We start from the raw sequence: 24,448 nt of genomic DNA on the forward strand, positions 1-24,448 counted from the left end.
AAAAAGGAGGTGTGGACTGTAATGGGGCAGGAGCTTCTGAGGTGCTGGCAATGTTTTGTTTTGTGATCTGAGTTTGTTTTGAAATATGAATGTTTGCTGTATAACTATTTGTAACTTCCTCTCTCTCTATATATATATATACACACATGTATACATAAACACACATTCTGTTTTCTGTGCATATATTGTTACATAAATTATTTTTAACATAAATTCAAATAAAATAAATAACAAATGGAAAGCCCTCAACACAGTGCCTGGCCTGACATATAGCACATGTTCAGTAAGCATTATTTGAATATTCTGCTCCTCCACCTCCTCCTCCTCCTCTCCATCTTCCAGATCCTGACATCATGGTGCTATCTCGGCTCACTGCAACCTCCGCCTCCAGGGCTTAAGTGATTCTCATGCCTCAGCCTCCCAAGTAGCTGGGACTATAGGTGCCTGCCACCATGCCTGGCTAATTTTTGTATTTTTAGTAGATACAGGGTTTTACCATGTTGGCCAGGCTGGTCTTGAATTCCTGGCCTCAAGTGATCTGCCCACCTTAGCCTCCCAAAGCGCTGGGATTACAGGTGTGAGCCACCATGCCCAGCCTGCCATCCACTGTTGAATAAGTGCTTTCAGCTCTTGGTTTCAATGTAGGCCTCTTTAAGAATCGTGTGAGATGTATTCTAGAGTAGCAGAATATATTCTAGAGTAGCAAAAGGGGAAGGATTAATTCTTGGCCAGGAAATAGTTTTATGTTTGCACTGACAAAAAAAATTGAATCCAGAGCTTCCCGTTCTGAACACATATCACCACCAGAAAGAAAAGGAAGACATTTTCTATTTTCTATTTTCTCTAGTTCTTTTATTGCTGCCAAGTGAGTGGTAGGATGGGAAAATCTGCTATCCTATGTCTCCTTTCTTACGTGTTGATTTTTTTTTTCCTTGGTTGAGGGGACAGGGTCTTGTTCTGCACTCCAGGCTGGAGTGCAGTGGTGTGATCAGGTTTACTGCAGCCTCCATCCCCTGGGCTCAAGCAATACTCCCACCTCAGCCTCCTGAGTAGCTAGGACTACAGGCATGATCCACTGTACCTGGCTAATTTTTTATTTTATTTTATTTTATTTTATTTTTTATTTTATTTTATTTTTTTATTTTATTTTATTTTTTTTTTTGAGACGGAGTCTCGCTCTGTCACCCAGGCTGGAGTGCATTGGCCGGATCTCAGCTCACTGCAAGCTCCGCCTCCCGGGTTCACACCATTCTCCTGCCTCAGCCTCCCGAGTAGCTGGGACTACAGGCACCTGCCACCTCGCCCGGCTAAGTTTTTGTATTTTTAGTAGAGACGGGGTTTCACTGTGTTAGCCAGGATGGTCTCGATCTCCTGACCTCGTGATCCGCCCGTCTCGGCCTCCCAAAGTGCTGGGATTACAGGCTTGAGCCACCGGGCCCGGCGCTAATTTTTTATTTTTAGTAAAGATGAGTTCTCACAATGTTGCTCCTGAGTTCAAGTGATCCTCCCACCTCAGCCTCCCAAAGTGCTGGGATTACAGGTGTGAGCCACTGCATCTAGCCTGAAGCTGATTTTTCTTTTCTTTTCTTTTTTTTTTTGAGATGGAGACTCGCTCTGCTGCCCAAGCTGAAGCGCAGTGGCACGATCTTGGCTCACTGCAACCTCCCCGCCTTCTGGGTTCAAGTGATTCTCCTGCCTCGGCCTCCCGAGTAGCTGGGATTACAGGCCCTGGCCAGTACGCCCGGCTAATTTTTGTATTTTTAGTAGAGACGGGGTTTCGCCACGTTGGCCAGGGTGGTCTTGAATGCCTGACTTCTGGTGATCCACCTGCCTCAGCCTCCCAAAGTGCTGAGATTACAGGCATGAGCCACTGAGCCCGGCCTGATTTTTCTTAATACTTCAGTGTATCCTAGAATCTGTGTTGTGAAATGAAACAAAACAAAACAAAAAAAAACCAAAAAACAAAACAAAACAAAACAACTTCAGTGTAAACCTGGAACCAAGGAAGGTGTTTTCTGGGGGCTACTGTTCTCATGAGAACTTGTAACTATGAAATTCTTTTTGAAATTTCAGATGTAGAATCTGGGCGTGGTGGCTCACACCTGTAATCCTGGCACTTTGGGAGGCCGAGGTGGCGTGTGCCTATAATCCCAGCTACTCAGGAAGCTGAGGCACGAGAATTGCTTGAACCCAGGAGGTGGAGGTTGCAGTGAGCCAAGATTGCGCCACTGCACTCCAGCCTGGGTGACAGAGCATGACTCTGTCTCAAAAAAAAAAAAAAAGAAATTTCGTATGTAGCTTTGCATGGCCTAATGTGTTGACAGTTTGCTTGTTCTCAGTGATGTTGAAAATGTGGATATACTTATTGCATAAATGATTCCTTATTGCAACAGTATCGCAAGGAAGACCAATGAGAAGAATAGCTATCATTCTCCTAGGTGTTTATTTTATTTATTTTTTTTGAGACAGAATTTCACTCTGTTGCCCAGCCTGGAGTGCAGTGGTGTACCCTTGGCTTGCTGCAACCTCTGCCTCCCCGGTTCAAGTGATTCTCCTGCCTCAGCCTCCCGAGTAGCTGGGATTACAGGTGCCCGACACCATGCCTGGCTAATTTTTGTATTTTTAGTAGAGACAGGGTTTTGCCTTGTTGGCCAGGTTGGTCTCAAACTCCTGACCTCAGGTGATCCACCCGCCTTGGCCTCCCAAAGTGCTGGGATTACAGGCATGAGCCACCGCACCTGACCTCTCCTAGGTGTTTTAAACACCCTGCCTTGGACTAGTGGGTAAAGGTTAAAAGGAGAGAGGACTCAGGACGGGAAAGGGCTTTACCTGATGGAGACAAGATGCTCAAGAACAGTAGTGGGAATGTGGTTGGTTTGGAGAGAGCTGGTTCCAAGTGGAAGATGCTACAGGGAGGACAGCAGAGTCACCCGTTGTGCCGAGGACAGCCTCTGATCTTTGAGGACAGCCTCTGATCTTTGAGGACAGCCTCTGATCTTTGAGGACAGCCTCTGATCTTCGAGGACAGCTATCATTTGCCTCTGAGAACCACATGAACCCTAACACGAAAACATCTAAGGAGCAGAAACTTCGGGGGAACACTTTCTGTCTCCTCTTATTCTCATTTAATAGGGAATCAGCCTGGTAGAAGGGAAAGCGATCTAGACCAGGAGTCTGGAGGCCCAGGCTCAGCTCTGCCTTTAAACAGTTGCATGTCTTGGTCAAATAATTTCCCTTCTCACGCATCTTTTTTTTTTTTTTTATTCTGTCAAACCAGATTGCTGGGACTAGATCATCCCCGAGATCCCTTCCAGCTTTGACACTCTGTGAGTCTAATATCCTGAAAAAGTGGTGTAAGAAGTTGCATGGCTACCAAAAGGAGCATGCGGGTGCTGAGTCAGGCAGACCTGAGTTTACATCCAGTGCCAGCTCTTACTAGGTATGTGAACTGTGACAGTTATTTCACTGGTCTCAGCCTGAATTCCCAGATCTATAAAATTGGTGTAGTACTTGCCGGGCATGGTGGCTCACACCTATAATCCCAGCACTTTGGGAGGCCAAGGCGGGCAGATCACCCGAGATCGGGAGTTCAAGACCAGCCTGACCAACATGGAGAAACCCCATCTCTACTAAAAATACAAAATTAGCCAGGCATGATGGCACATGCCTGTAATTCCAGCTACTTGGGAGGCTGAGGCAGGAGAATCGCTTGAATCTGGGAGGCAGAGTTTGTAGTGAGCTAAGATTGTGCCCTTGCACTCCAGCCTGGGCAACAAGAATGAAACTCTGTCTCAAAAAAAAAAAAAAAAAAAAAAAAAAATTGGTGTACTACCTACAATGCAGGTCTGTCATGAGGATGAAATGAAAGTGCATGTCCCTGTTTCCCAAATTGTGTGTCGAGGCACCCTGAGACTTGGCAAGGAACTTACATGAGTACAACCATGGCATATTTCAAAATTTTGAGGGAACCACAGTGACACATGTTGAGTACCAAACGTATTTCAATTCAATGTTAGATTGTGCTATATTCCTTTATGCCCTGATGTTGTATCTTCAAAAAGCCAGGGTTTTGATGTGACAAAAGGCAAGTACCTTGTAAAAATTGAGATGGAACAGAAAGCGAGGGTGGTGGTGTCCAATCTAATTCCAAGGTTTAAGAAGTTGAGCAGTGTGTAATAGGTGCACACATCTCATTAATAAGTAACTAGGGCAGCCGGGCGCAGTGGCTCACGCCTGTAATCCCAGCACTTTGGGAGGCTGAGGTGGGTGGATCACGAGGTCAGGAGTTCGAGACGAGCCTGACCAACATGGCAAAACCCCATCTCTACTAAAAATACAAAAATTAGCCGGGTGTGGTGGCACACGCCTGTAGCCCCAGTTACTCAGGAGGCTGAGTCAGGAGAATCGCTTGAACCTGAGAGCTGAGATCACCTGGGATGCGACCGCCAAACTAAATAATCACTTTTCCAGGGTCCCTTTGTCTTTTTCTTTCTTTTTGTTCTTCTTTGAGACAGAGTTTCACTCTTGTTGCCCAGGGGGGTGGAGTGTAATGGTGTGATCTCTGCTCATCACAACATCCGCCTCCTAGGTTCAAGCGATTCTCCTGCCTCAGCCTCCTGAGTAGCTGGGATTACAGGCATGTGCCACCATGCCTGGCTGATTTTGTATTTTTAGTAGAAATGGGGTTTCTCCATGTTGGTCAGGCTGGTCTTGAACTCCCAACCTCAGGTGATCCACCCGCCTCAACCTCCCAAAGAGATGGGATTACAGGCGTGAGCCACTGTGCCCAGCCCCTTTGTCTCTTTCTTATGGTCTATATGCTGCACGGTATCCCAAGATTATCCTCAAGTCAGAATCTGTTCTTTCCAGAGGATTTTGGTCTTCAGTCCTGTTTTAATGTCATTGAATTACTCTGTTGCAGAATTCCAGTTGGAAGAGTTTACCACACCTCCAACAGGTTTGGAATCTACTAGTTGCAGTCTGGGCTGGGCTTAAAACAGCCCTGACCACAAAGTGAAAGGAGTCTTAAGTGTGACTTTCTTTTTTTCTTTTTTATTTTTTTGAGATGGAGTCTCACTCTATAGCCCAGGCTGGAGTGCAGTGACATGATCTTGGCTCACTGCAACCTCCGCCTCCCAGGTTCAAGCAATTCTCTTGCCTTAGCCTCCTGGGTAGTTGGGATTACAGGCGCATACCACCACGCCCGGCTAATTTTTGTATTTTTAGTAGACACGGGGTTTCTCCATGTTGGTCAGGCTGGTCTCAAATTCCTGACCTTGTGATCCACCCGCCTCGGCCTCCCAAAGTGCTGGGATTACAGGCGTGAGCCATTGCACCCGGCCACTTGTGTGTGACTTTCACTATAGCAAAAGTGAATCAGTCATTGTCTAAATCTACAGCGGGTCCTCACAGAATGTCATTTCCTTTCATGTTGTTTCCTTTACCGTTGATGGGAAAAAAAGTTGGTTCCCAGCCAGGGCCATTGTCTGTGTGGAGTCTGCTCATTCTCCCCATGTCTGTGTGGGTTTTTCCCAGGTGCTCAGTCTCTACCTACATCTCAAAGACATGCCTGTTAGGTTCATAGACCCAGTCTGCGTGAGTATCAGCGTGTGTGTGAATGTACCATGCAATAGGATGGCATCCTGTCCAGAGCTGCTTCCTGCCTGGTGCCCTGAGCTGCCAGGATAGGCTCTGGTTACTTAAGACCTTGAACTCAAATAATTGGGTAATAATTATCTCACTTGTTTTGATGAATCTATCTTAAATGTAGGTAGAGCTCACATTTATCTTAATTTTTCTTTTTCTTCCTTTTTTTTTTTTTGAGATGGAGTCTTGCTCAGTCACCCAGGCTGGAATGGAGTGGTGTGATCTCAGCTCACTGCAACTTCTGCCTCCCGGGTTCAAGCGATTCTCCTGCCTCAGCCTCCCGAGTAGCTGGGACTACAGGCATGCGCCACCACACCTGGCTAATTTTTGTATTTTTAGTAGAGACTGGGTTTCTCCATGTTGGCCAGGCTGGTCTCGAACTCCTGACCTCAAGTGATCCACTTGCCTTGGCCTCCCAAAGTTCTGGGATTACAGGCATGAGCCACCATTCCCAGCCTGTCTTAATTTTTTATATTGGAAGTGTTTTTATTTAGAAGTTTGGTGATATTTTTGTGACAAGAAATATGCCACAGGAACTTACCTCTTTTTTATTTTTTTTTAGACAGGTTCTTCCTCTGTCACCCAGGCTTCAGTGCAGTAGCACAACCATGGCTCACTGTAGCCTTGACCTCCCAGGCTCAAGCAATCTTCCCACCTCAGCCTCTGAAGTAGCTGGTGCTATAGGTGTGCACCACCAAGGCTGGCTAATTTTTTTGAAGAGCTGGGGTTTCACTATGTTGCCCAGGCTGGTCTTGAACTCCTGGGCTCAAGTGATCTTCCAGCCTCAGCCTCCCAAAGTGTTGGGATTACAGGCATGAGCCCAAGTGCCCAGCCTCAACTCTTGTTTATACCAATTAGCCTGTGGTAAAATTGGTTTCGTTATACATCATTTCACTTAAAGTCACAGTTTCCAAGAACCTATCACTGATGTTAAGTGAGGACTTACTGTACTTCACTGAAAAAACAAAACAAAACAGGCCACACACGGTGGCTCACGCCTGTAATCCCAGCACTTTGGGAGGTTGAGGCGGGCAGATCACAAGGTCAGGAGATAGAGACCATCCTGGCTAACATGGTGAAACCCCGTCTCTACTAAGAATACAAAAATATTAGCCAGGCGCGGTGGCGGGCACCTGTAGTCCCAGCTACTCAGGAGGCTGAGGCAGGAGAATGGCGTGAAGTTGGGAGGCAGAGCTTGCAGTGAGCTGAGATTGCGCCACTGCACTCCAACCTGGGCGACAGAGCGAGACTCCAAAAAAAAAAAAAAAAAAAAAAAAACCTGAGGTCAAGAGTTTGAGACCAACCTGGCCAACATGTTGAAACCCCATGTCTACTAAAAAATCCAACAAATTAGCTGGACGTGGTGGTATGCAACTGTAATTCCAGCTACTTGGGAGGCTGAGGCAGGAGAATCTCTTGAACCCAAGGAGGTGGCGGTTGCAGTGAGCTGAGGTTGGGTCATTGCACTCCACCCAGGGCAACAAGAGCAAAACTCCGTTTCAAAAAAAAAAGGTGATTTTAAGCTTTTAAAAAATTACCACTAACAACAAACCACAACCCCCACCACCCCACAATATTTTGGTCAATTTTAAGTTTAAATCAATTTAGAATAAAAGATATAATGTTCCCAGAAAGCCTCTGCCTATAGTATGCAGATAGGACCTCTTTCTCAAATACTCAGCTCTCAATATTCACAACTACAGTTATCTTCACGCCTTATTTGCAAATTAGCTCTTAGCTCAGAGCTAATAACTTTTACTTGAGGGAAACAAGTCAGTCTTAGATGTCTTCCCTCCCTTGACTTTAGTCACTAAGTGCAATTTTTTTTTTTTTTGAGAAAGGGTCTCACTCTGTCACCCAGGTTGGAGTGTAGTGGGGCAGTCACAGCTCACTGCAGCCTCAATTTCCTGGCCTCAGGTGATCCTCCTGCCTCAGCCTCCCAGATAGCTGGGACTACAGGTGTGTGCCACCACACACAGCTAATTGTTTTGTTTTTTTTGTAGAGACAGAGTTTTGCCATGTTGCCCAGGCTGGTCTCGAACTCCTGAGTTCAAGCCATCTTCCAGTCTTGGCCTCTCAAAGTGTTGGGATTACAGGTGTGAGCCACCATGCCTGCTGCATAGTTTTTGAAGCATACTTTAAAACAATCTTTTGTCTTGGTTCTGTCAAATACAGAATTTTGATAGCAGGAAGACAGGTTTATTGAACACTTTATTCATGAAGCAATTCAAGTAATAAACTCAAACTTTTGTCTGCTATTTGCCTTTTTAAAATAAATCAGCATATCTTTTGGCAGTTTGCATTAAAAATAGTGTAGCTATGAGGATAACCTTAAAAAATAAGTTGCAAAAAACAAGATCAATTTATTGCCAATCTTTCCCAAGATGTTTTAATTTTTATTATTCTTTTTGGTCTTTGCCCCTCTGACAATTCCATGGTAGGTTTAGAAAACGATGGATAATTCACTCTGCCTCTTCCTACCTAACCCATATTTATCAGTCTGTTGCAGTGGCTCCATTTTTAGTTCAAAAGGCACTGAACAATTTTGGGGAGAGGAGATACAAACTTCCTCATAACCACTGAATAGCTACCATGCCTAAGAAAAATGTTAGGGAAAGGTCTATTGTTCCCCACCTACCCCTTTTCCTAATTTGAAAACAAGGAGCAGTCGGGGGAGGGAAGGGGTCCCACATGGAGGTCTATGTTCCTGACAAGGGTTAATTTACTAGCGAGCAAGCCTTGTCCAGAGTCATTGCAGCCAATGGGGGTTCACCCTGATGAGGTAATGCTTTCAACTCATGTTTCATTGGTTGCCCTTCTCATTACTTGGCGTTCTCTCGGAGGCTGAGAAGTGGGGAGGGCTAGTTGTAGCGCTAATAGGAGTTTTTTCCTCGTGACAGGTACAGGTGGTGCTTACAGAAATGCTTGGAGCCACGAAAATCTGTTTCCTCTTCTCAGATGTCCTGCATCTTGAGCCAGTTCTTCCACCTGGGGCTGTAAGGGCATCTCCTAGTCTGGCCCTTATCCCCATTCCTCTGTCAGCTCCCAGGGTTCTCAACAATGAGAACATGAGTGAGGGGAAGTTGACTTATACCCTGAGGAGCCGGAGCCAGAAGGAAAGCCTGCCAGTCCTCGGATGAATACGTCCCATTACGTTTGTCAGCCTAGGACCTTGGGATCCAGCAGCCCTTCATTTCTGAACCCTCTTTGACGGGGGAGCAGCAGCTGTGAGTCAGGCTGACTGCCTCTACACCTCCCCTACAAAGCTCGAGGGGTCATGAGGAAAACTAGGGCTTCCTTCCAGCCATCTTTCCTCTATCCATGGTCTTCTATTTTGCTTACCTCCATTCTGGGAAATTGTGTTGTCTGCACTGTAGTGGCACATATAGGTCCTTTGACAAGCAAACAACTGTTTACCATGTTTCTGAAAGAACTTGGAGAACCCTCATCCCTGCTTTTTTTCTTTTTTTTTTTTTTTTGGCCTTGCTCTTACAACAAGATCTGTATCAACTTCCTGGCAAGGAGGGAGAAAGCACCAGATTCTAGGCTGTGTGTAAACAGGGAAACTGAGGCTGGGAGGATGAAGTAATTGTGGATGAAGTGGGGATAATAGACAAGTGCTTGTCTCTGACAACCAGCCTAATTTTTGGCCATAAACTCATGCTTCTTTTTACACACTTGAGAATTAGACAACAAAGAAGCAACAGGGTATATTCAGTATGGTTAAACTCTCTGAAGTTTTTCAGGGCTGACTTGCAAAGAAGAAGTGGACATTGTACATATGAATGAGACTTTACAACCACATGCGGGAAAGTTAGTAGAGGCTTCTAAGAGAGAACTGAAGCAGAACAGATTCTGTGGGCTCTGAAAGCTGAGGGAGATGGCATTGCAGAGGTGAACGGGCTGCCTGGGTTACTCTGTAGAGTATATGATCAAACCGATTTGAAACAAAATTTAGCTGTAAGCATCAGTCCTGCTTTTCATGGTTGAACTTCACAGAATGAGATTCTGGGAGTCAAAGGGAATAACATTTTATGCTATTTTACTGTGTAATTCTGGGAAAGGAGCTCTTTTTCTGTGACCCAGTTTAACTGTCTAAAAATAAAAAAAAACACCCTGAATTCAAAGGAAGAATCTGTAAGTGAAAGGCTCACTTTACGTGTTTAAAAGGTTGGCGACGGCATTTAAGATTCTGATGACATTGTCTGAAATTTCCTGAAACTAACCCCATTCAGGCCTCCACCCACAGGATAAAGGTCTTCTTTCTATCCTGGTCTCGCTCTACCCCTCCCACCCCCAAATGACAGGGATCTGACCCTCCCTAGATTATATTTATCACAGAAAACAAGAAAGACCAGGAAGAAAGGGCATAGTAAAAAGTAGGAGGCTTCCACATCAACGTGGAATCATAATATGTACTTACAGGATGATCAGTTAATACATTTGAGAAAGTGCTTTGTAAGCTGTTACCATGAAAACAAAATGGATTATGCTCCTCAAAAGGATATAAACTGTTTTACTCATTGTGTTCTACCCCAGTGCCTGGCACTTTTTTGGGGGTGATTTTTTATTGGATTTTTTTTTTTTTTTTTTTTAGAGACAGGGTCTCACTGTGTTGCCCAGGCTGGTCTTCAATTGCTGGACTCAAGTGATTCTCCTGGCCAAAGTGTTGGGATTACAGGCCAGGCTTGAGCCACTGTGCCCAGCTGGTGGGAAATTTTAATTATATGAAGGTAGAAAGAATAGTTTAATGTGACTCCATATATCCATCTCCCAGCTTCAGACTATTATCAACCCATCACATAGGTGCTTAATGTTTTGGGAAGAAAAGAAGGGAGTTTGGCAGTTTCTTAGACATAATTTACCCCATCTTTCTTTCTTGGGAAGATTATGATCAACATGAACAATAAATTAGAAAAATCACATTTCCTGTACTTTACATTAGGTTAATCACATTTGAGAAAAACAAAAGTGAAAATCTTTTTTTTTTGAGATGGAGTTTTGCTCTTGTCACCCAGGCTGGGGTGCAATGGCACGACCCCGGCTCACTGCAACCTCTGCCTCCTGGGTTCAAGCGATTCTCCTGCCTCAGCCTCCTGAGTAGCTGGGATTACAGGCATGTGCTACTATGCCCAGCTAATTTTGCATTTCTAGTAGAGACAGAGTTTCACCATGTTGGTCAGGCTGGCCTTGAACTCCTGACCTCAGGTGATCCACCCGCTTTGACCTCCCAAAGGTGCTGGGATTACAGGCATGAGCCACTGTAACTGAACAGAAATTCTTTTTTTTGAGATAGGGTCTCACTCTGTTGCCGAGGCTGGAGTGCAGTGCCATAGTCATGGCTCACTGAAGCCTTGACTCCCCACACTCAAATGATCCTCTCAACTCAGCCTCCTGCGTAGCTGGGACTACAGGTGTGTGTCAACATGCCCGACTAATTTTTGTATTTTTTTTGGGTAGAGATGAGGGTTTCACTATATTGCCCAGGCTGGTCTTGAACTTCTGGGCTCAAGCGATCCACCCACCTCAGCCTCCCAAAGTGCTGGAATTACAGGCTTGAGTCACCACGCCTGGCCAAAAGTGATATTCTTAGGAACACCTTTCAATCTGAACTACATAGTAAAAGGATTATAAAATAATCATTTTGGTTTTTTTTTTTTTTTTTTTTGGAGTCTTGCTCTGTCGCCCAGGCTGGAGTGCAGTGGCGTGATCTTGGCTCACTGCAAGCTCCGCCTCCTGGGTTCATGCCATTCTCCTGCCTCAGCCTCCCGAGTAGCTGGGACTACAGGTGCCTGCCACCTCGCCCGGCTAATTTTGTTCTTGTATTTTCAGTAGAGACGGGGTTTCACCGTGTTAGCCAGGATGGTCTCCATCTCCTGACCTCGTGATCCGTCCACCTCAGCCTCCCAAAGTGCTGGATTACAGGTGTGAGCCACCGTGTCCAGCCATCATTTTGATGTGATAAAAACCCAGACCTTAAACTTTGTTACTCATGCCTGTGATTAAAAGTTCGCCATGCCTAAGGGTTTTTTTTGTTTTAATTATAGCACAGCAGGAGGGTGTTGGGAGGTGCCTGGAAACCCTGGCTGTGACTGGTCAGGCCATCAGCCTGCTGCCTTGACTGTGATATGGATGGAATGGGGCCAAGGTCTCCATGTTTCTTGGTGTTTCTACTTTCTTTATCTTCGACCCTTGTACTGAAGGCTGTTATCTCTAAGGACACAGATAATAGGCAGCCAAGTTTGCCTGAACAGACTTTTTGGCAGTTTCCAACCTTGTTTTCTGGAGGGGAAGAAGAGGGTGGTAAAAAGCCTACCACTCTTGCCAACTGAAAGGGGCATCTACAGGGCTGAGTGTTTGGGTGAGTCACTTTCCTTTGGTCCTATCACATTTAGGTAAAATGAAGCTTTTTGGTATAGTGATATAGTGGGGAATGTGCAGGTTTTAGAGTAAAATAGACCAGGGTTTGAATTTCCTCTCTATATGGTTCTCACATTTCTCATTTGCAAAATGGTTTAAGAAATACTTTATTTAAAAATACATAGTGTAGGGACCAGCACCGTCAGGTGCTCAATACATAGTTGCTACTTTTTGATGAAAATGAAGATGTTGCAATCAGAAAAATAGGCAATGGAAATGGACAGAGAATTCACTGACTAAGTAATACAACTGGCCAGGAAGCGTAACACTCAACTGTACTTGTAATTAGAGAAATGCAAGTTCAATAATGTGTGCCATTGTTTTTGCTCATTAGATTGGCTAAAAATATACATAAAGTCAATTTTTGGTGAAAGTTTAAGCAAATAGTCATTCTCATATATTTTTATGAAGCCTCTTTGGAGGTAGGTTTGGTAAAATATATTAAATTTTAACTGTGTTATTCTTTAATTCAACAATTTTGTTTCCAGGAATCTGTTCTACACAAATATACATGAGTATACAAACATATTGTAGTACTGTTTTTCATAGTGAAAACTATGAACAAATTTACTAATATGGATATATTTTTAAAGAATAATATGTGTAAAAAGCATATTAGAGTATTATACTATGATCCTATTTATGTTAAGGAAAAGATAATTGTGGGTGTACATTTTATAAATGTATGAAAAGAGGTCTGAGAGGATATATTTCACAAGGTTTACTTTTGGGGGAAGTAGAGTAAGATTAGGGTGAAGTGAGAGTTTTGCTTTTCATTCTTTTATCCCCCCATTAATATGCTACATATGCTTTTCTTTATTCTTCTAAATCTTTGAATTTTCCTAATGACTATGTATTATAATTTTTGGTGCCAAAAATCAGGAACAAATATGTATTATTTTTGTATTTGTAAAAACAATTTAACAAAAGGGTGAAGATGTGAATTTAGACTATCTGTAAGGTCCTCTGTAAGTACTTGCTAGACTCAACATCATGGTTGGGTAGAGACAGTTCTTGGATCTGGAAGGGTGGGAAGAGCTTATATTTAAGAAGCAAAACTTCCACTTCATGGTTTGGGGCTTGGATTTTTGGACCAATAAACCCAAGTGACCCCTTCTGAAGACAGTAGACAGTATGGGAGAGGTTAACAGGTGTTTCTGTAGTGTTGTCCTATCCAAGGTCCTCTATTTTTAAAAAAGAAAGGTCTTGGGCTTCTTTGGAAGAGGCAAGGCAGTCTCTGAGTTGCAGTATGTCCAAGTCCAAGATGGTGGGGCTGGCATAGAACCTTCCAAGTTCTTTCTGCCTCTTTGCTTCCTTTCAGTTGACATGTCAGATTTTTTGTTTATTTGTTTGTTTTTTTGACACGGAGTTTCGCTCTTGTTGCCTAAGCTGGAGTGCAGTGGCCCAATCTCAGCTCGCTACAACCTCCACCTCCCGGGTTCAAGTGATTCTCTTGCCTCAGCCTCCCGAGTAGCTGGGATTATAGGGATGCGCCACCACGGCCAGCTAATTTTGTATTTTTTGTAGAGACGGGGTTTCTCCATGTTGGTCAGGCTGATCTTGAACTCCCAACCTCAGATGATCTGTCCACCTCGACCTCTCAAAGTGCTGGGATTACAGGCATGAGCCATGTGCCCGGCCCTGTTTTTATTTGTTTTGAGGCAGGGTCTCCACTCTGTCACCCAGGCTGGAGTATAGTTGAGTGATCAGAGCTTACTGTGGCCTTGAACTCATGGACTCAAGCGATCCCCTCACCTAAGCCTCCCAGAAGCTGGGACTATGGGCACATACCACCACACCAGGCCAATGTTTAAATTTATTTTATTTTATTTTTGTAGAGAAAAGGGCTCACTTTGTTGCCCAGGTTGGTCTTGAACTCCTAGCCTCAGGCAATCCTTCCACCTCAGCCTCCTAAAGTGCTGAGATTATAGACATGAGCCACTGTGCCTGGCCCAGCATGTCAGATTTTATTAGATATTCTGGATCCCTAATAATGAAAATTTTCTTTAGGTTTTACGAAGCTTTCTCGGGTTATAAGTGCCCACAAACTTTTTGTAGTTTGCACATTTAGCTCCCAGCACTGTGGACAATATCTGAGTGAGAAAACAGACAAAACTTCTTATTGAAGATAGGAATGGAGGCTGACAGATGGAAAGTCCTGTTTTCCTGGGTAACTTACTCCAAATGAAAAGAGGTTTCATGGAGTTAAGAAATGTATCACTCTAGGCTGGGCGTGGTGGCTCACGCCCGTCATCCCAGCACTTTGGGAGGCAGAGGTGGGTGGATCATCTGAGGTCAGGAGTTCAAGACCAGCCTGACCAACATGGTGAAACCCTGTCTCTACTAAAAATACAAAATTAGCTGGGCATAGTGGCCCATGCCTGTAATCCCAGCTACTCGGGAGGCTGAGGCAGGAGAATCGCTTGAACCCAGGAGGCGGAGATTGTAGTGAGCTGAGATCGCACCATTGCACTCCAGCCTAGGCAACAAGAGCACAAAACTCCGTCTCAAGGAAAAAACAAAAACAAAAACAAAAAACAAGAAATGTATCACTCTGAAGCCGGACACAGTGGCTCGTGCCTGTAATCCCAGCACTTTGGGACGCTGAGGTGGGCAGATCACTTAAGGCCAGGAATTCGAGACCAGCCTGGCCAACATGGTGAAATACCGTTTCTATTAAAAATACAAAAATTAGTCGGACATGGTGGCGCATGCCTATAATTCCAGCTAGTCGGGTGGCTGAGGCATGAGAATCACTTGAACCTGGGAGGCAGAGATTGCAGTGAGCCAAGATCTCACCACTGCAGTCCAGCCTGAGTGAAGGAGTGACTCTGCCAAAAAAAAAAAAAAAAAGAAATGTATCACTCTAATATCCTTCAGAATTCTCTGATTTTTATGTTGTAGTCAGAAGGAGACGGGCATTGAGGTAGTGGCAAAGGTCTGCATGGGGTACAATGATACTATATTTCATCACATTGCTAAATACTTTTTAAAATATTGTGAATATATGAGAGAGAGCATGTAATGCATACATACAATTTGAAAAATAATTATGAAAAACAAACCCCATATACCTTCTACTTGGCTTGAGAACTAGAATATTACAAAAGCTCTGAAGGTCCTAGGGGGTCAGCCAACATGCTGGTACAATTTGGCCACTGCACAAAGACGACGTGCCAAGGGGAGAGGGATTTGCCCCCTAAAGAATGGAGCTTCTTCCTTGGGTACAAAGAAACCATCTGCTGCTAGGCTGAGGGTCCATGGGCTGGTTCCTACCCAGTGGATATGTCGTTTTTCTAATTCTCTGCTCAGAAAACAATTGTTTTTTCTAGTTCACATAGAGGCCTCTTTTGGCAAGTGTACTGTGTTCTAGGGGTACAGGGTCACACCTACAAGTTCTGTACCTTCCACTGTAAGTAACAATTATATTGAATTTTGGATTATTATTTTTCTTTAGTGTTTTACCATGTCCATATGCATGTGGAAATTATCTACCTCTCTTTCCCTCTACTCCAAAGTGCCATTTGGCATTGTATTAGCGTTTTTTTTTTTTTTTTTTTTTTAATTGCTATAACAAATTACCACAAACTTAGTGGCTCAAACACACAGATTTGTATGTGGCGGGCAGTGGGTATATGGGAAATCGTACTTTCTGCTTCATTTTGCTGTAAACCTAAAGCTGCTCTAGAGTTCTGTTTTTTGTTTTTTTGGATTTCTTCCTTTCTTTTTCTTTCTTTCTTTTTTTTTTTTTTAAAAGGCATTAGGTACCAGCATTAGGGGAAGCTTGGAACTCTCTGTACTAAATTTTGCAACTTTTCTGTAAACCTAAAGTTACTCTAAAATAAAAAGGTTATTTAAAAATTTTAAAAATACAATACAAATGTATTATAGTTCTGTAGGTCAGAAGTCTGACATGGGTCTCACTGGGCTAAAATCAGGCCCTTAGAGGAATATCTAGGGGTCTATAGCAAAGAGTCTGCTTGCTTGCCTTTCCTAGCTTCTAGAGGTAGTCCACATTCCCTGGTTCATGGCCTCCATTCATTTTCAAAGCCAGCAATGGCAAATTGAGTTATTCTCATATCCATCACTCCAGTGTCTTCTGCCTTCCTCTTCCATTTATAAAGGCCCGTGTGATTACATTGGGCCTACCCAGAAAATCTGGGATAATTTCCCCATCCCTGGGTCAGTTGAGCAACTTTAATTCTTGCCTATAACCTTTATTCCCATTTGTTATGTGCCCTAACATATTCACAGGTTCTAGGGAATAAAATATGGACATTTTTTGTTTGTTTGTTTTTGAGACGGAGTCTTGCTCTGTCACCAGGCTGGAGTGCAGTGGCACGATCTTGGCTCACTGCAACCTCTGCCTCCTGGGCTCAAGCAATTCTCCTGCCTCAGCCTCCCAAGTAGCTGGGACTACAGGTGTGTGCCACCACGCCCTACTAATATATATATATATATTTTAGTAGAGACGGGGTTTCACCCTGTTAGCCAGGATGGTCTTGATCTCCTGACCTCATGATCTGCCCGCCTCGGCCTCCCAAAGTGCTGGGATTACAGGTATGAGCCACCGCGCCCAGCCTGAATGTGGACATCTTTGGGACATCATTATTCTGCCTGCACTAGCCATCTTTACGTAGTACTTTTCCACATGCTTGTTCTGCCCCCAACTAAAAATTATTGTTCTTTTGTTTCTTTTCTACAGATAGCTCACTCCATATCTGTCAACTTTGAGTTGCTTTCTGAGCAAGTGAAAAGAAGTGGTCAGGCATGGTGGCTCACACCTGTAATCCCAGCACTTTGGGAGGCCAAGGCAGGTGGATCATGAGGTCAGGAGTTCAAGACCAGCTGGCCAAGATGGTGAAACCCCGTCTCTACTAAAAATACAAAAATTAGCCGGGTGTGGTGGTGGGTGCCTGTAATCCCAGCTACTTGGGAGGCTGAGGCAGAGAATTCCTTGAACCTGGGAGGCAGAGGTTGCAGTGAGCTGAGATTGTGCCACTGCACTCCAGCCTAGGTGACAGAGTGAGACTCCATTTCAAAAAAAGAAAGAAAAGAAGAAATACCCTTATTCTGATATAATAATAATGTCTCATAATAGTATTAAACTACTGAATTAAATGTATTTTCTGGACATTAACTCAGCATTTATCAATAGCTCCAAATTGAGTTTCAGGAGCAAACTAAGGCCATTCAGAGACTACCACTTACATTCCCTATTGTTTCCAACTTTCACAATTCCAAAATGAAAACACATACAAGAAAGGCAGAAAACAGAAATGCATAAAAAGAAAAATTCTAAAGGAAACACCTGTGTAGCCACCACACAATTAGGGAAAGAGAAAATAGACCATGTCCCTTCCTCAAAGCTCGCCTTGTGGCTCTTGTCTGTCACATACCGCCTGTCTCTTCTTAGAGATAAACCACCATCCTGACTTTTACAGTAATCAGTTGCTTGGCAGTTACTAGTCTGTGTTAGTATATTTTCATGCTGCTGATAAAGACATACCTGAGACTGGAAAATTTACAAAAGAAACGGGTTTATTTGACTTACAGTTCCACATGGCTGGGGAGGCATCACAATCATGGCTGAAGGAAGGAGGAGCAAGTCACATCTTACGTGGATGGCAGCAGGCAAAGAGGGAGCTTGTGCAGGGAAACTCCGCCTTAGAAAGCCTCCAGATCTTGTGAGACTTATTCACTATCACGAGAACAGCATGGGAAAGACCTGCCCCCATGATTCAATTACTTCCCACTGCATCCCTCCCACAATATGTGAGAATTCAAGATGAGATTTGGGTGGGGACACAGCCAAACCATATCATAGTCTTTGTAATTTTTTTTTTGAGATGGAGTTTCACTCTTGTTGCTCAAGCTGGAGTGCAGTGGTGCTATCTTGGCTCACTGCAACCTCTGCCCCCTGGGTTCAAGCTGTTCTCCTGCCTCAGCCTCCTGAGTAGCTGAGATTACAAGCACCTGCCACTATGCCCAGCTAATTTTTTGTATTTTTAGTAGAAATGGGGTTTCACCATGTTAGTCAGGCTGGTCTCGAACTCCTGACCTCAGGTGATCCACCCTCCTCAGCCTCCCAAATTGTTGGGATTACAGGTGTGAGCCACCATACCTGGCCACTCTTTGTAATTTTACCACCTGTGTATGTACCTCTGACTAGTTTTGTCTGATTTTGAACTTTATTAAAAGAGCCATTCTGTAGGTTTCTTTTGTATTTTATTTACTTTCTTTATTGCTATGATTCAACCATGCAGTTACCTGTAGGTCTAAGTTTATTCATTCTTTTTTTTTTTTCTTTTTTTCTTTTTGAGATGGGGTCTGGCTCTGTTGCCCAGGCTGAAGTGCAATGATAGGGTCTTGGCTTACTGCAGCCTCCGCCTCCTAGGCTCAAACCATCCTCCCACCTCAGCCTCCTGAGGAGCTGTGATTACAGGTGTGTGCCACTGCACTTGGCTAATGTTTGTATTTTTTGTAGAGATAGGGTTTTGCCACGTTACCCAGGCTCATCTCAAACTCCTGAGCTCAAGTGATCTGCCCGCCTCAGCCTCCCACAGGGCTATGATTACAGGCATGAGCCACCATGCCTGGTCTCATTCTTTTTTTATTGTTATATATATTTCCTTGTATGGTCTATCCTTCTGTGGCTGGAGTGTTTTGTTTCCATTTTTGGACTATTAGAATTAATGCAGATGTGAACATTTTTGTACCTATATTCTGCTACCTTTGTGCACACAGATCTCCAGGGTATATACTCAGGAGTGGAATTGTTTAGTTCTAGAGTTATGTTTTCAATTTTAGAATTTACATGCTACTAGCAGTGAAAAAGATTCTGTTGTTCTGCATCACTTGATGCTATCAGACTTACTAATTTTGGCCATGCTGGTGAGTTTATTATGGTGGATGTAAAGTTGTATCTTTTAGTATGCGTTTCCCTGATTAGTAATGTGGTTGAGTATTTTTCATACATGTGTTGGCCATTTGGATTTCCTTTTATGTGCAACCCCTATAAAAAAGTATATTTTTGTAATTTCATATTAGATTGTCTTTTTAAAAAATTTAAAATTTATTTCCAGAAGTTCTTTATATCATGTGGATAGTAGTCCTTTTTGGGGTTGAATGTTTTATAGCTAACTTTTCCAGTCTTTTGGCTTGAATTTTCACTTTTTTAATAGTGTCAAATGTAAAATAGCTGAATTTATCAATCCTTACTTTACCATGAAAAGGTTGTGTTTTATTTAAGAATCATGAAGACATTGTCTTTTATTATGTTTTTTTTTTTTTTTTTTTTTTTTTTTTTTGAGACAGAGTCTTGCTTTGTCGCCCAGGCTGGAGTGCAATGGTGCGATCTCAGGTCACTGCAACCTCCGCCCCCTGGGTTCAAGCGATTCTCCTGCCTCAGCCTCCTGAATAGCTGGGATTACAGGCGTGTGCCACCATGCCTGGCTAATTTTTGTATTTTTAGTAGAGGCAGGGTTTCACCATATTGGTCAGCCTGGTCTCGAACCCTTGACCTCAGATGATCTGCCCACCTTGGCCTCCCAAAGTGCTGGGAATACAGGTGTGAGCCACAGCGCCCGGCCTATTATCTTTTTCTAAAAGCTTGCTTTAAAGTATCTTTTTTAGGCTGGTGCAGTGGCTCATGCTTGTAATCCTAGCACTTTGGGAGGCTGAGGTTGGAGGATCTGTTGAGGCCAGGAGTTCAAGACCAGCCTGGGCAACACAGCAAGACTTTGTCTCTACCAAAACAAACAAACAAACAAAAACAACAACAACAAAAAACCACCTGGGCATGACAGCATGTGCCTATAGTTCCAGCTACACAGGAGGTTGAGGTGGGAGGATCACTTGAGCCCAGGAGTTCTGGGCTACAATGAGCTATAATGGAGCCACTGTACTCCAGCCTGGAGATGGAGTGAGATACTTTCTCTAATAAAAATACCAAAATACCCCCTTTTTATAAAAGTGCAATATTCATATACAAAATGTCCTGGCTGGGTATGGTGGCTCACACCTGTAATCCCAGCACTTTGGGAAGGTGAGGCAAAAAGATTGCTTGAGCCCAGGAGTTTGAGACCAGCCTGGGCAACGGAGAGAGATCCCATTTCTGTTAAAAAAAAAAAAGAAAAGAAAAAGAAGAAAAGAGGCTGGGTGCGGTGGCTGACGCCTGTAATTCCAGCACTTTGGGAGGCCAAGGCGGGCAGATCATGAAGTCAGGAGTTCGAGACCAGCCTGACCAACATGGTAAAACCCTGTCTCTACTAAAATATAAAAAATTAGCCAGATGTGGTGGCGCACGCCTGTAATCCCAGCTACTTGGGAGGCTGAGGCAGGGGAATCGCTTGAACCCGGGAGGTGGAGGTTGCAGTGAGCCAAGATTGTGCCACTGCACTTCAGCCTGGTGACAGAGCAAGACTCAGTCTCAAAGAAAAAAAGAATAATGCCCAAACAAGGTAAACACAGGTCAATAATTTATTCTTATTTATTATTATTTTTTGAGACAGGGTCTCTCTGTGTCACCCAGGGTGGAGTGCAGTGGCACAATCATGGATCACTGCAGCTTTGACCTCCTGGTCTCAAGCAATCCTCCCACCTCGGCCTCCTGAGTAGCTGGGACTACAGATGTGTTACCATGCCTGGCTAATTTTTAATTTTAATTTTTATAGAGATGGGGTCTCACTATGGTGCCCAGGCTGGTCTCCAATTCCTGGCCTCAAGTGATTCTTGCTGGCCTGGTCAATTTCTTTTATTGTTTTTGTTCTTTTTTTTTTTTTTTTGAGACAGAGTCTGGCTCTGTTGCTCAGGCTGGGATGAAGTGGCACAATCTCAGCTCACTGTAACCTCCACTCCCCGGGTTCGAGTGATTCTCCTGCCTCAGCCTCCCAAGTAGCTGGGACTACAAGCCTGCGCCATCACGCCTGGCTACTTTTTGTATTTTTAGTAGAGACAGGCTTTCACCATGTTAGCCAGGCTGGTCTCCAACTCTTGGCTTCAGGTGGTCCACCCTCCTCAGCCTCCCAAAGTGCTGGAATTACAGGTGTGAGCCACTGTGCTTGGCCCCTGGTCAATTTAATACAAAGCAAACACCCATGTAACCACCACTGCTCATATCAAGAATAAGAGCATTCTTATTTTTGTGTCTCCAGGCACTCTTGCCCCTCATTCCCAAAAGAACCAGAACCAGCATCATGATGTCTATGTTAGTCACTTCCTGGTTTTTTTTTTTTTTTTAAGTTTTTCCCCTAATTTGTATCCCTAAACACGATGATTTAGTTTTGCTTTTTTGGGGAAACACTGTTATATTTAATTTCAATTAAAGAAAAAACTTAAAAACTTAAGGAGCTAGTTTTTATTTTTAAACTTTTTGAAATACAAAATATATATGGAGAAGTATACAGATCATGAGTACAGCTCACTGAATTGTCCCTGGGTGAACATATCCATGCAACTTCCTCCTAGGTTAAGAAATGGAATATCTTCTCATGACCCTTCCTTATTATTGATTTCTTCCTTCCTCAAAAAGACTTCCCTCCTTAAACACAATTCTGACTTCTAAAATGATAGTTTAGTTTTCTCTGCTTTTGAACTGTTTTTAATGGATTCATACAATATGTGTTTGTGTCTGGCTTCTTTCATTTATTTTTGTGATTCATCATATTGTTTGCAGCTGTAGTTTGTTCATTTTCATTGTTTACATGGTATGAAGATACCATACTGTATTAATCATTCATCATTCTATCATTGATAACTACCTGAGCTTGAGTTTCCATTTTTTTTCGCCAATATAAAAAATGCAGCTATGAACTTCAGGGTCTTCCCCTGTTGCGCAGGCTGGAGTGCAGTGGTGCGAGCATAGCTCACTGTAACCTTGAAACTTCCGGGCTCAAATGATCCTTCTGCCTCAGCCTCCTGACTAGCTGGGATTACAGGTGCAAAGCACTATCCCTGGCTATTAATTTTTTTTTTTTTGAGACAGGGTCTTTCTCTGCTGCCCAGGCTGGAGTGCAGTGGTGCTTACTGCAGGCTTGAATTCCCAGGCCCAAGTGATTCTCCCGTCTCAGTGCCATCCCCGACCAAAATTTTTTTTTTTAAGAGATGGGGTCTTGCTATGTGGCCCAGGCTGGTTTCAAACTCTTGGGCTTAAGCAATTCTCCTGCCTTGGCCTCCCAAAGTGCTGGGATTATGGGTGTGAACCACATTGCCCAGCTCTTTTACTTTTAATTAGGAATTAATATATTTACACTGATTGTAATTACTCATATTTGAATTTATTTCTGCTATCTAATGTTTTACTATTTGTCCTCCTTTAAAATTTTTTATCCATTTTTAAAATTAAGATCTTCCCATTTTATTTTATCCCCCTAATAAACTGGAAGTTATATATACTGTTTAATTTCTTGTAGTGATTATGTAGAAATTTTAACATATATATTTAACTCAACAAATTATAAACTTATTTAGCCTACTCTTAAACAATACAAAGCCTTCTAATACTTTCATTTACCCTCTCACAATAGCACATGTAAAATTATTGAACAATAGTAGAATTTAGACATTGTTGCCATTATTTTGGATAGTGTTTAGATTTACAGCAAACATGCAAACGATTTTCTTTGTTCACCATTACTTCTCGCATTTTGAATCTTCCTTCTGGAAGATGGTAATTTTCTCTTAACATTTTGAAGATATACTGCAGTATCATTTGGCTTCTGTTGTTAATATTGAAAGGTCTGTTGTCAGCCAAATTATCTTTTCTTTGAAGATTAGTGTCTTTTCTTTTCTTTTTTTTTTTTTTGAGATGGAGTCTTGCTCTGTCACCCAGGCTGGAGTGCAATGGCGCAATCTCAGCTCAATGCAACTTCTGCCTCCCACGTTCAAGCGATTCTCCTGCCTTAGCCTCTTGAGTAGCTGGGATTACAGGCGTGTGCCACCACACCTGGCTAATTTTTGTATTGTTAGTAGAGGCAGGGTTTTGTCATGTTGGCCAGGCTGGTGTCAAACTCTTGACCTCAGGCAATCCGCTCACCTTGGCCTCCCAGAGTGCTGGGATTACAGGCGTGAGCCACTGTACCTGGCCTAATGTCTTTTCTTGCTGCCTAATTTTAAGATCCCCTTTCTCTCTGGGTACTAAACTTTAACTATGTGTGCATTTTATACTTTCCAGCATGGCAAGTTTTAGTCTTCCAGAATTTAGGATATTTACCTTCAATTCTGGAAAATGTTCAGCCACTATTCTTTGAATATTGTCTTCCCTCCATTCTATTATCTCTTTTTTTTTTTTTTTTTTTTGAGATGGAGTCTCCCTCTGTCGCCCAGGCTGGAGTGCTGTGGCGCGATCTTGGCTCACTGCAACCTCTGCCTCCCAAATTCAAGCAATTCTCCTGCCTCAGCCTCCTGAGTAGCTGGGATTACAGGCATGCACCACCATGCCCAGCTGATTTTTTATTTGTATTTTTAGTAGAGACAGGGTTTCACCATATTGGCCAGGCTGGTCTGGAACTCCAGACCTTGTGATCCTCCTGCCTCAGCTTCCCAAAGTTCCGAAAGTGCTGGGATTACAGGTGTGAGCCACTGCGTGCGGCCTTTTTTTTTTTTTTTTTTTTAGACGAAGTCTCGCTCTGTCACTAGGCTGGAGTGCAGTGGCGCAATCTCGGCTCACTGCAACCTCTGTCTCCTGGGTTCAAACGATTCTCCTGCCTCAGCCTCCCCAGTAGCTGGGATTACAGTCATGTGCCACCATGCCTGGCTAACTTTGTATTTTTAGTAGAGATGGGGTTTCACCATGTTGGTCAGGCTGGTCTTGAATTCCTGACCTCGTGATCCACCTGCCTTGGCCTCCCAAAGTGCTGGGATTACAGGCTTGAACCACCGCACCCAGCCAGGTTGGTTTCTTTCTATGAAGGCCTAAAATAGGGATGTACACCTTCATGTTTTGGAGCTTCTCTGATGATGAACTTGGGGATTCAGAAAACATTAAATGCTTCTGTAAATTGTTATCTACTTTAGTGGAAAAGAGCAGTTAGGTGTAAATGTTTGGCAAAACATACAGCTGTAGTTAGACCACAATCTGTAAACATTGCCACAGAAAATGTGGTCTGAATGAAAGGTGCCTGAAGGCTGGGCATGGTGGCTCACGCCTGTAATCCCAGCACTTTGGGAGGCCAAGGTGGGAGGATATCTTGAGCCCAGGAGTTAAGAGACCAGCCTGGGCAACGTAGTGATAATACGTCTCTACAAAATATATATATATATAGCTGGGCATGATGGTGCATGCTTGTAGTCCCAGCTACTTGGGAGGCTGAGGTGGGAGGATTGCTTGAACCTGGGATATTGAGGCTGCAGTGAGCTATAATTGGGCCACTGGACCCCAACC

The 24,448-nt window shown here is 43.5% G+C and overlaps 1 long non-coding RNA gene across 1 annotated transcript in view; it reads left to right on the forward strand.

The window, feature by feature from the left end:
* LOC105467083 (uncharacterized) overlaps window positions 1–10,239 on the forward strand; it is a 29,540-nt gene extending 19,301 nt beyond the window's left edge. The window contains exons 5-6 of the long non-coding RNA XR_011624656.1: window positions 3,278–3,439; window positions 8,547–10,239. This is a non-coding gene — a long non-coding RNA (uncharacterized lncRNA). The remainder of the gene's footprint in view (window positions 1–3,277; window positions 3,440–8,546) is intronic.
* The last annotated feature ends 14,209 nt before the right edge of the window (window positions 10,240–24,448 follow it).

Source organism: Macaca nemestrina, chromosome 6, assembly GCF_043159975.1.
Source record: "Macaca nemestrina isolate mMacNem1 chromosome 6, mMacNem.hap1, whole genome shotgun sequence".
Classification (NCBI taxonomy): domain Eukaryota; kingdom Metazoa; phylum Chordata; class Mammalia; order Primates; family Cercopithecidae; genus Macaca; species Macaca nemestrina.